The sequence below is a fragment of the Sebastes fasciatus genome, chromosome 3, assembly GCF_043250625.1.
Source record: "Sebastes fasciatus isolate fSebFas1 chromosome 3, fSebFas1.pri, whole genome shotgun sequence".
NCBI lineage: Eukaryota > Metazoa > Chordata > Actinopteri > Perciformes > Sebastidae > Sebastes > Sebastes fasciatus.
The window spans coordinates 2,039,013-2,051,391 of record NC_133797.1 but is presented as its reverse complement, the minus strand read 5'-3'; the positions used below and the strand labels follow the sequence as shown (position 1 = coordinate 2,051,391).

The following is a 12,379-nucleotide window of genomic DNA, read 5'->3' as shown; positions in this document are numbered from 1 at the left end:
TTGGTTCATTTTCTGTTTAGTGTGGTTCGTTTTCACAGGGCACAATTTTAAGTGGACCAAATTAAAAAAAAAAAAATTTCAGAGGGGCGTGTACGAAGGAGCGACTATCATTTTTGTCTTGAGAGCTGCCACTTCTGTGGGAATCACAGACTTCTCTGGTTTACCTGCAATGACATAAACGTCCCTATTTTTGTGGACTTTATTTAGCATGTTCTGTATTCAGCTCAGATGTCGAGCAAACATTAGACTTCTGCAGAAGCCCAGGTCAATCCTTTCCCACTCAGCCCGTAATCCCCTGCGGTTTGGTTCACTTCCTGCCATTGGGTGGGATTACGTTCTCACTGCGATGAAGAGCACTAGTGTTCGCTTGTAAATGGTTTGAGGCCACCTCTCGCAAGCAGTCTCAGACCAGTTGTTTTGGTCTGCACCAGAGTATGATTACTGCTTTCACAACGGCCCAAACGAGCCGCACCAGAGTTTGATTAAAGCGGACTGTTTCGTTTTAATCAAACTCTGGTGCGGCTCGTTTGGGCAGGCTTGTAAAACTGCCCAAGTGACTAATGGGGACAACTATTTCTGAAATTGGTCCGGTATTGAGGGAGAGCACTGCAGATGGCAGCCGCTAAACAGGCTGTAATGTAATAATATCGGGCAATTCCGCACCATCCATGTACGTCCTCCTCTAAAAGTGGTTGTTCTTGCCACTGAGAGGCTCAGATTGTTATAAGAAGTGTCTGACAACATGCTGGAAAGGACCCTACAGAGAAATACAATGTTTTTCTCTACCTTTCACTTGACCTGGTCTGTTTGGTATTGTGTCATGTGACTTGTTGCCGTAAGACAATGGTGGAAACGTGAGTGAAAGTTGGAGAGAGGCGTGCCGGTGTTGTCAGAGTTTGTTGTGTTGGACTACAGAAAGCGTAGCTTAGTGCTATCGAAAAGATTTTCAATGTCACGGCTGAATATTTGAACCACTTTTAAATTGTTCTAAAAGTCAACAAACAGGCAATTTATTTCAGCATTCATGTCAGCTGGTACAAGTTCAGGCTAAATGGGAGAAAATAGAAAGTCAGCAGGCCTTCCAGCTAAAAACTGTCAACAGTGCAATACAGACATTACTGCATTATTAAGAACAGGTGTTAACATTTGTCCAAGGTTTTTGCTGCCATATAAAGGTCTGACTTTAGAGATATTACTTACTGGTTGAACCACAGATTTTCCAACAGATTTGAAGAAAATACCTCTGCTTGTATTTGTATGTATGTTGTATTTCCATTACATTAAACTATAAACCACTAAAAAGATACACATGTCAGTGTAGCATTTTGTGAATTAGTTTTGTTCCATTTAACTTATTTGCTGAGCATCTGCTACAGTAACTGCTTGTTTACAACATTGCTTCAAAATGACTAACATACCAGTTTACTGGAGTCCAAATGGTAGTTATTACTTGAGAGGTAAAGTCATTTACAGACTGGAACCAGTAACCCTTTGGTAGGTTTATTGTGTGTGAACAAAATATGCAAGGCTATGGTGGTTATACTTTTCCAATCAAGGCTGATAAGCAAAAGTTACACAGTGTCAGAATAAAATGTCTCAGCTATTGTCCGTGACGGTGCCCACATCATATTGTCTTATCTGGATTGACTGCTGCTAAGCAAATGATTTCCACTCAATGGAAACCTCATTCTCTCTCCATCACACTTGACTTTAGTTTTTTTTCAGAATGTCATCTACTTGGAGCTTTCTACGTGATGAAGTAGTGGTGCCACTGAATGTGCTATTAACTCGTATGGCTGCTGATTCTTTGGTAAAATGCCTGTGTAAAGTCGGAATAATGCGTTCTTACTCATCTGGATTTGATTTGATAAGCTCCTTTCTTCCCTTTAGGGACTCCGTATACTTTGTTCCTTTGGTTTTGCTCAGTATCTGTTTGTTCTGTTTTTGTTATGTGTTGTATGTTTTTTTACAACCCTGTCTCCTAAAAATAACGTTCCCATACAAGGGAACTGCATTATCAATTACGTTTTGATGGAAACATATTTTTCCCGGATTACGGTCAACATTTCAAACACGGGGTTAATGTTGTGAATTGAAAGGAAACTACTCGGTTAGATTTAGTAAAAGATTATGGTTTGGGTTCAAATAAGTAAGATTGTTTCATAACTTAAGTTAGGTACGTAAGTTAAAGTATGTTACATACCTGATGGAAGTCAAGTTACATATGTAAGTTTTGGTTTCACACAGGACACGAACAGCGGTCTCCTGGTTGAAAGTCCCATGATTGTTTGACCCATCCATCCACCCCGACCTCCTCGCTACGCGGACTTATGCGGACTATGATTAAAAACGTATCTTTGATGCGTCAATAACAAACATAATCCAGGAGAAAATAGATTTCCCAATTAACGTCATTTTTAGCAGACCAGGCTGTTTTTTAATATGCAATAAAAAGTTGATCGGAAAATGACATTCTAAGAGATTTAAAGGTCTTATTGATAAAGTTTTCATTTAGACACATTTAAAAAAAAAAAATACATCCACAGAGCCATTAGAAAGGTGCCAAATAAAAGTATGACTTTTCCTGAAAGAAAATATTATGATTGTGAAAGAATCAATTTAAAAGTTTTGGCGGGTCCCAAATGAATGTTTTGTTTATCTCTGTGGGAGATATCCGACGTTCGGTTCCCACTTCTATCAGGGCTTCTGAGCCAATAGTAACAACGTTGGTATCACGTGGTATCTCTGAGTCATCATTTAGTGTGGAAAACATGGATAAAGGGCTGAGACTGATGGTAAGTGTCTGGCAACGACTTGTGTTGAAGTAAATGCAATGGAATGGGAGGAGGGAGAATGAGACATCTAGTGGTGTTATCAATAGCACCTTTAACAGTTGAGGGCAGAGCTGGGTGTCGGAGAATGATTTCATCTTTTTCTTATTTTGTACCATGTTGAATGTTTCCAGTAGGTTATCTGCAAGTATCCACACATATAAGAAAGCACTGAAACAAGGAAATCTTGCAATACGCCTTTACATTTTCCTGTAATTAAAGTGGTAGTAGGCAGAATGTTTTTGGCATCATTTGGCAAAAATGCCATAATAACCTTTCAGCATATCGTAATTCAAGTTGTAGGGACCCAGCATCTGGCTGGTTTCAAGTGACCTCATGAACTCAGTAACCTGATCCTTGACCACAGGACTCATCTCAGTCCTCATTGGCTACAGTAACATTTCACCCAGAGGTGTGAAAATCACACAGAACAAAACCAGAGGAATGTTCTTTGTTCCTTCTCTTTCGACTCTTTCTTCTCATCTGCTCATCTCTCCTGACGTGTGAGAGGTGAGCTGCTGCGCTCTCTCTGCTCTTCATCTCCTCAACCCAGGCTGACCTGGTTGAGGTGAACGGCTCTCAAGTCCAGAACTTGCAAAACAGTTCTGGTTCTGATCAATGGCCTGTTAGGAAACAGCCATTGCAACCAAGGAACCAAACGGCAGACGACGCGAGTGCTCTGCCCTTTCCACCAGCTAACTTCAAGCTATCAAGCAAAGAAGTTAGCACCAAACTAACAGCAAAGACGACCTCTTTGACTTGGAACCACAACTTCAACACATGGAATCACAAACCCTTTTCTTCCATGGATTGGTAACGTACTGGGCCTTAGCATTAGCAATCGCACAGGGCTGAGCAAGACTGTCCAACTTTGATTTCTAGAAAGTACTTGTATTGATTTGGTTTAATGTTATTCATTGAGTTTGACTGTGTTGATTTATCTGTATTTGATTTTTGGGTAACTGGCTTCGCCACATCTGATGTGTTTAGTTTATGCTTCACATAGACAAGGTCTTGCATGCAAACTAACCATCTTTTCTAACCCACTGCATATCTAACACACATAAAGATCACATACAGAAACTGTGAATTAGTTAAACATGAACATACAGCTTCAGATAATCTTAACCCCACATCACCCCCCCCCTCTCTGTCCTTCTTCTCAGAAGAACAAAGAGGTCATGTGGTGACATGCTGATGGCCATCTTTGATTCCGCCATCTTTGATTCAGCCATCTTTGTAGTTTTACAGTGCCCGCCATTTTGTTTGTAGGCCATACAGACATTTTGAGACAAGAACCCATCTTGTTTCCCCCCCCTCTCTCTCTCTCTCACACACACACACACACACACACACACACACACACACACACACACACACACACACACACACACACACACACACACACACACACACTGTGTTTGGTTTGTTTAGTTTAGTTATTTAGTTAGATTAATATTGTGTTTTGAACCTTTATTATCTTGTAAATAAATGTTTGTGGAATATACATGCTGGTCTCTTTAATGTTGCACAAGAGTGAATAATGCCAACCTCTGCTATGTCAAGAACTCCGATATCCTTCAACCTGTACTTTCTATTTTGGTTATAGTTATTAATTTAATTATTAATCAACGTTCCAAATTGATAGTTTAGCATATATAATGAGACTATATTAACGTTTTGGTCATTGGTCCCTGATTCCAGGGTGGTGCCCCGTTTATTATTAATGTTTATTGATAATCTTTATTAATATTAATAATTATATTATTATTTATTAATTAATTTGCTAATAACCAAAACCTACCAAAGTAGAACCCCTACAAAGTGTTCTGAGAGAAAACTAGACTTCTGCTCCTCTTCATGGCTCTGTTTTCAGGCTTTAGAACATCTAGCCCGTGACGGGAGACTTTGGCCGGGTTATTTCAGAGAGAGAGCGTTCATTCAATATCATTCATTCATTTAATATTCTGTAACTGTAATGTCTATTTTACGCAAGAAATAGTCATTACAGTAACAGAATATTGATTCATATTTGATCAGCGCTGCCTAGTTTGACCGTTTGGACTCCAGCTCAGCTCTGAATGGTTGTTTTCCTGCGGTCTGTGAAATCTTGCAGATGCCATTAGGAGCACCGGAGGACACTGGAGGACACAGAGGAACATGATTTTTCAGATCACCAGTCTCATGCACTGAAGTCAGGATATAGTGACCCTTTTAAAAAAATAACTTTTTTAAAATCATATTTGCTCCATTTCTACCCCCTGCTGCTTTAATGTAAGTATTTGAGAGGCAAATAAACATTTTGGTCCTAACGTCCTTACAGACAAAATCAAGATGACACAATTAAAGGTCACTCATAAAATAACCAGCTCCAAACTAAATGTGCTTTCCTTCAACAAGAAAGTATCATAAAGGCATTTTTAGGTGCCATAACTGTACTGGGATTGGAATCTGTGTAGAAATTTTGCAAACAAATATCCATCCCCGCTGCTGTTTATGTAATCCAATGGTGAGGAAACAAGCAGATAGAGCGGTCTAATCAGCGACGACAGGGAGGAGGCTGCTGCACCGTTTAAGATGACAGCATTAACTCGGATGATGCCTGCCAATACGAATGAGTAACTCATCACCAAAACCTGTCTCTGTCTCTGTGTGTGTGTGTGTGTGTGTGTGTGTGTGTGTGTGTGTGTGTGTGTGTGTGTGTGTGTGTGTGTGCGTGTGCGTGTGTGTGCATGGTGTGCAAGATGAAGGGACGGCTGACAACAGAGGAGTGTAGGGAACCAGTTGCCGGCTGACTAAGCTCTTTTTCCTATCGCCTGCAGAGAGTGGTGCAGCAACGCGCACTCACAAACACACATACAAAGTAGACACACACCCACACTTTAACTGCCCACGAGGGAGTAATCAGCCTCGGGTTTATCTGCTCTCCCCTATTCTGCTCCATTTGAATAACAATTGCTGTTTGTGTACGAGCACTAGCATCGATCAACAAGCCCCCAAATTGCTTAATACCCCCTCTCCATCGTCCTCAGCCCCCCCCCCCACGCCCCCATCCATGCTGATCCAAACCTTTATTTTTCTACTCGCCTTTTATCTCTGGCACTAACATTTTTTATTGTTCTTTCAGTCTTGTTTCCTACACCTCTCTGTCGTTATTCTGTCCTCCTTAATACTGCATGTGCTGCTGGGAAACAAAGTGCAACTCCCAATTTCTTTGGCGGTAAACAGTGCAATATACCCACAATCTAAAATAATGGGTACAAGCGAGAAAGAAAGACTATTGCTTGCTCAAGGAACAAGGAGCAGCGTTCTTTAGAACAAGTGATGCCAGGGTGTTACACAACAAGTCGCTCCTCGAGGCAATGAGACTGAGAGAGCTTTCTCTTTTTCTTTTTTTTTTTTTTTTTACACGAGCCAGATAATGAGTGGGAGAGATGGAGGGAGGCATTTATAGAAGACCAAGAAGAGATACAATAGAGAGTGGGAGAAGTATTTGTGTAACTAAAGGCAGATAGATGATGGGATCATGTTTCTTACACAGTGTGGAGGAGCATGTAAAGTCAATGTCTTTTCAGCACCTCTGTGTTATGGCCGTCACAGTTAACGCCATAATAACGCGTTATGGCATTTTTTTTTAACGTGACTAACTTCTTTAACACATTAACGCAATTTTTCATTTTTAGGCTGTAGCTAGAGTGAAGATACTCACATCGTATGAAACTATAAAAACTAATGAATCCATCGGTACCAACCATGTCATACTAGCTTGTCGCGAGGGAGGTTAAAAAACGCTCAAAGTTACGCTAAGTTTTGGCGAGGAAATGTCCATTTTCAAAGGGGTCCCTTGACCTCTGACCTCCAGATCAGTGAATGTAAATGGGTTCTATGGGTACCCACGAGTCCCCCCTTTACAGACATGCCCACTTTAAGATAAGCACATGCAGTTTGGGGCAAGTCATAGTCAAGCCAGCACACTGACACACTGACAGCTGTTGTTGCCTGTTGGGCTGCAGTTTGCCATGATATGATTTGAGCAATATATAATATAATATATAATAAATATATACATATATTTGCATAAAGCAGCATATTTGACCACTCCCATGTTGATGAGTGTTAAATACTTGACAAATCTCCCGTTAAGGTACATTTTGAACAGATAAAAAAATGTGCGATTAATTTGCAATTAATCACAATTAACTATGGACGATCATGCAATTAATCGCAGTTTAATATTTGAATCGATTGACTGCCCTAGTCTGTATACAATTCTAGTAATAAGAATACAGATGATGATGATGAAAATTGTAAAATACTGCAAGAACTTCTACGGAAGCCCCGAGAGGCCGGTGAGAAAAGTGTCAAAAGTGTGATCTATTTTCTGGGTCCTATCTTACATCCCGGCACAAAGCAGCACAAAGCAGCACACAGCGCAGCGCAACTGTGTTTGCTAGTTTCAGACCGACATTTTCACGCCCAGCGCCCGCGTTGTCTAAGTAGCAAATACTATGTACTTGTGCCCATCTGTGCACCCATAGGTGTGTTGTTCTTAAAATGAGGTGTGGTCAGGCGCTTTGTGGCTCATTACTATCTTGAGGCAGCAGATTGCACCACTGACCAACAAAAACCTGCTCTAAAGTTAACAGCCTTTTTTATTAGTAGTAGTAGTAGTCATATTTCTATTATTATTACTGCTATTTCTATTATCACTCTATTACATTACTTGCTATTGATTATTGTTATTATTCCTATTTGTATGATATACTTATATGTTATTGTGGATGCTCTCTCTCTCTCTATTAAAGGGCGCATTATTCAGACAATGCGTCAGCTTCACAGCGTGCGTACACTCTGCTTGTTACAGAGGAGCGCAGCAGCTCTTCTCCTCCTCAGTAAAATACAGTGTTGGTGCTAGAACGTTTTGATTTATTTTAAGATAAACACAAAATTGACGGCAGGTGACAATTCAGAATATAATAGAATAGAATGAAGTAAGGCTCTCAGGCGTTCTGTGTCGCTCAACCTGCGAGATTACGGGGCACACACGCCTCTGTGGCGTCTCCTCTCATCATCCCTCTGTGTGTGCTAGCGTAGACGTAGGCTACTTCAAAGTTTGCGAGCCTTCTCCTCCTAAACGGTGGCGTTTTGAGGCTGATGAAGCCCATGCATAAAGCAGCTGCGGAGGATTTAGCTCAGCTGGTTCGAGCCCCCTGTGGGTTGCATCGGAAAGCAATACAGTTTTTATCACTTATCAATACATGTTTATCATATTTTGCATAGTGATTATTATCATATAATTAATTTTGTTTTACAGATGACGTTTTTTAAAAGGAACTTCTCCTTTTTTCACCTTTTCTTAAGTCATAAACAGAGGAGAGAAAACAATTTAGATCAGACTAAGAAGACTAACTTATTTTGTTCCTCACTTGCCTCTCAGGGCTTCCGTAAACTTCTGTCTCAAGCTGTCTGAGTAAAAGGGACAACAATCTTAAACTCTTAGATTTGTGTTGTTTAATAATAAAAGAAGAAAAATATTTTTGTAGACTGGTACAGTTTTATTTTTTGTTGTACCACTGCTTTTAACCTCAATCTGCCATGTCTACCACGGTTAGAGATGTCCAACATGCCTCACAGAGTCCTTAATATCCCCAGAGAACAGGTGTCATCTTGTAGTTTTCAGTCAAAGGTGGACATGTTCGGCTGCGGGTTGTGCGTGCGTGGGCGGTTGAAGCAACAGCAATGCCCTTATTCTGTATGCAACTTGTCTTGTGTCTGTCTGCGCGGCATTCAGGTGGACTGAGGCTGCTGTCAATGAAGACACTGCGATATCTGCCTCTGCTATGAAGCAGAGAGCAACACATGCTGCAACGCTAGAAATAGTCAACATACAGAAATAACTGAGATACAAAATTATGGAAATTGTACTGAGCACGAAGGAGGTGTATGCATATGCTCTACAGAAGCAAATAAAACACCTACATGTTTTGGCTCACACTTCCTCATCAACATATATTTTGAGAAGTTGTGAGAGTAATTAAAGCATTTCATTTAATTTTTCTGTTTAGTGTGATAAATGTGGCTTGAAATATGGGGAAACAATTTTAACTTAATATACTGACTTGTGTCTAAATGGCTGATGGGCCACTTTTGTCCTCGTTTTGCATGAATCAATTGGTGTAAATGGGAAATGATGCTCTACATCCGAGGTCTGACTATGATGCTCCAGGCAATAATATTGTGTATTCAAGTGCAGTGAAATCAATCCTATGAGCATGATGCTTACTTCCTGTTAGCACCGTCCAGTAGCAGGTGGCAACAGTGTCATACTAACAACCTGTGCAGAAACAAACCAGGCCTCCTAACTTTGATGTTTGTCTCTGATACAAATGATCTTTTTATTACCACTTTCTAGTATGTACCCACAAGCACAAATACAGTACATGGTGCCTTCAAATGAAAATCGGAAGCTCGTGTTTACAACATGGGAAGTCGTGTACACAATATGCTTGGCGTTCAAGTGGTTAAGTTGTGAGAACACCGCTGCTAAGCAACGGCAACATTAACGTTACTGTCGGTGTCTTGAAGCCACAGAGGCTAACGATTTAGTAAGCTAGCAAGTGGGTAATGCAAAGGCATAATGACAGAGGAGAAAGATGAGGCTGTTGGGAATATCAACATTTTCCTCAGACCTATTATAAAATTACGAAGAAAAACATTATACGACTAAAATTACAGTATACTAACTTTTTATGCACCAAAAGATTAACCTCCAAGGCCTCCGCCATTTCTGACAATGTAAACACGTCCCAACTTGTGAACTCTGAGCTTTCACAAACTTTCCACTGATTAGGTCGTGAATACCACAAGAGGTTCATCGGGACTCTTCTCATGAACATGGTAAACACGACCCCATTTAAAGGCCCCAATATATACGTAGATGCCGCATTGGCTTTGGATTATACGCCTACGCCGCTGCCATAGTGGAGCAGTCAGGACTGGCCTGTAAACACATACAAGTTAAATGGACTATTTGTAACTTTCAGAAATGCTTCTTAACAGCGACACCTGTGGCCGTGAAATCAACGAAAGTCAGCGTCGGGCTCGCGCTTGCTCGCTCTCAATATACCTGAACGAGCATCACTCAAAACAGTGAGGCGACACACGTCAGCTAAAACCGCAATATCACTATATTTCAGCTGCTTGGCAGTAATGTTAGCTGACCAGACGAAGGTCTCTCCATGAACATGATGTAGATCTGATCCTAGTGTTGGCTTTTCCTGCCTAAGTGCAGGCTGAGGCAGCGGGGCTCTCCAGCATGTCTCCCTGCTCTCTCCGCCCACAGCCGGAGAGAGCAGAGGAGACACCGGCACCCGGTCGGTAACGAGAAGACAACGTAAATCTCCTCTAGAGCTCTGTCACTTCACAAGACACGGGAAACCTCTGTTGGTCTGGAGGAGCTGCAGCAGTTATTTCTGCACAAATGTCCCCTGTACATTCACTAGATATTCTCAGAGCTAAACTAACTCTTCTGCAGTGTGGAGTGAACGCGCGTTCACGTCTAGAGGTGGAGCGAGCTGAGCTGTCTGAGTGAAGGCGAGCAGGCAGAGGAGGAGGGTACAGCGGCTACACGCGAACGCGCATATGCGAGCGCGCATGTGTGACGACCCGCTACATTTGGGAAGTCGTGTACGGGATATGCTTGGCTTTCGAGTGGTTACACCTCTGCAAAGCAACGGCAATATTAACGTTAATGTCGGCGTCTAGAAGCCACAGAGGCTAATGATTTAACAAGCTAATAAGCAGGTAACATAATGCAGGAAATGCAAAGGCATAATGACAGAGGAGAAAGATGAGGACGTTGGGAATATCAACATTTTCCTCAGACCTATTATAAAATTATAAAGAATTACAATATACAACTAAAATTACAATATATTAACTTATTATATATTAACTTCCATGGCCTCCGCCATTTCTGACAACCTCAACAAATGTCACAACTCGTGAACTCTGAGCTTTCCACTTAGGAGGTCGTGAATACCATATGAGGGCGTTCTTATGGAATCTTCCCGTTACCACGGTAAACACCCCCCTCCCCCCATTTGAAGGCACCATTTCTCTGTTCCATTCTCACACTATTTTCAACCACAGTTGTGCCTCCATCAGGAAAACTCATCCATTTTGTTTGTTGAGAGGATGAATGTCGATGTCATCCCTGTTAATTAATTCAAGAGAGAGATTGATCCAGGATGTTTAGCCTTGCTTAACCTAACAACCGGACGCAAGGAACAAAATGACATCTTTCACCTGTCAGAACTGCTCTGTTTTGTTATGTTGGAATTGGTTACCGAGCCAGCTAGCCACCAAAACATCCAAGACTCACCTGGGTTTTGTTGAGAGTGAGGAAAGAGTGTGAAGCCAGTCGGCTAACAGGACGGGGAGGGAGAGGTGTTGTGTGCCGTCACCAACCCCGGCTGTTGTTGCGCAGTAATTAGCTCCGATGGGTAAGCTAGCTCCTTGTTAAACCACTGTCTTGTTTTCTATTTCGACCCATGCTCCATCCACAATCCACAATGTTTACAGTGGAAGATACAATAGAGCACCTTTGGAGTAGTTGGAAGGCACTTTGGATGAAACCAGCTAGCCATTAGCCCTGCTTCCAGAAGTCTGGGTCTTTGTGCTAAGCTAGGCTAAACATGTCTTAGACCCAAACCTTTGCTCAAAGCAGAAAGCCTGGTAACACTTTCAAATAACCAGCATTTGTAAAAGGTAAAATGATTGTTAACTATAAAATAACTTTAAACAAACAATTAATGATAATTCATGTTTACTAATTATTAGTGATGTTATAATTTCTGTTATTTTATCAGCAGTTTGTGTAATATGAAAAAAAACGTTTGTAAATTCTATTCTAAGAGACAATAACAATGACATTCTGATTACATTAGTAATTACGGTTTATTGTTGCACACATTATAACATTTTGTATACTAAAAGAAGTATTTGCTAATAATTACCAAATGATCTGTAAAACGTTTTGATATTGTTTGTAAAACATCTATAAACATTATGTAGACAGGTGGACCACAAACCAATTATTAACCATTAACAAAGTATTAACTATCTATCTAAATAATGTTTATACATACGTTACAAAGTATTTATTGACCATTTAACAAGGTATTATAATCATCAGTTGCAACTGTATTATAGTCATCCAAATAATGTTTATAGACGGTTTACAAACCAGCTATTAACCATTGACAAGGTGTTACAACTATCTGCTCCATCTAGCTCTGCAATGTTTATGGATGTTTTACAACTGATTTCTTAAAAGGTTTATAAATAATTTGGTGATCATTAACACATACTTGAGATAACATATAAAATGTAATAATGTGTGCAACAATAAACATTATTCATTATCATTTCATTGTTTGTTAACAGTAAAACAACGATTAACTAAGTTTAATTAACTATCAATTGACCATTTATAAATTATGGTCATTATAAAGTGTTACCGAAAGTGGATATTAATATCAATCTTC

The 12,379-nt window shown here is 40.5% G+C and overlaps 1 protein-coding gene and 1 long non-coding RNA gene across 9 annotated transcripts in view; both read right to left on the bottom strand.

Annotated features, from left to right (window-relative positions):
- The window catches only part of rptor (regulatory associated protein of MTOR, complex 1), a 270,013-nt gene that overhangs the window by 99,866 nt on the left and 157,768 nt on the right, over window positions 1-12,379 (bottom strand). The window lies entirely within an intron of this gene.
- On the bottom strand, window positions 4,107-10,438 carry LOC141765159 (uncharacterized). The gene is made up of 2 exons (XR_012593395.1): window positions 4,196-10,438; window positions 4,107-4,148 (listed from the first exon to the last, which is right to left on the bottom strand). It is a non-coding gene; the product is annotated as an uncharacterized LOC141765159 (long non-coding RNA).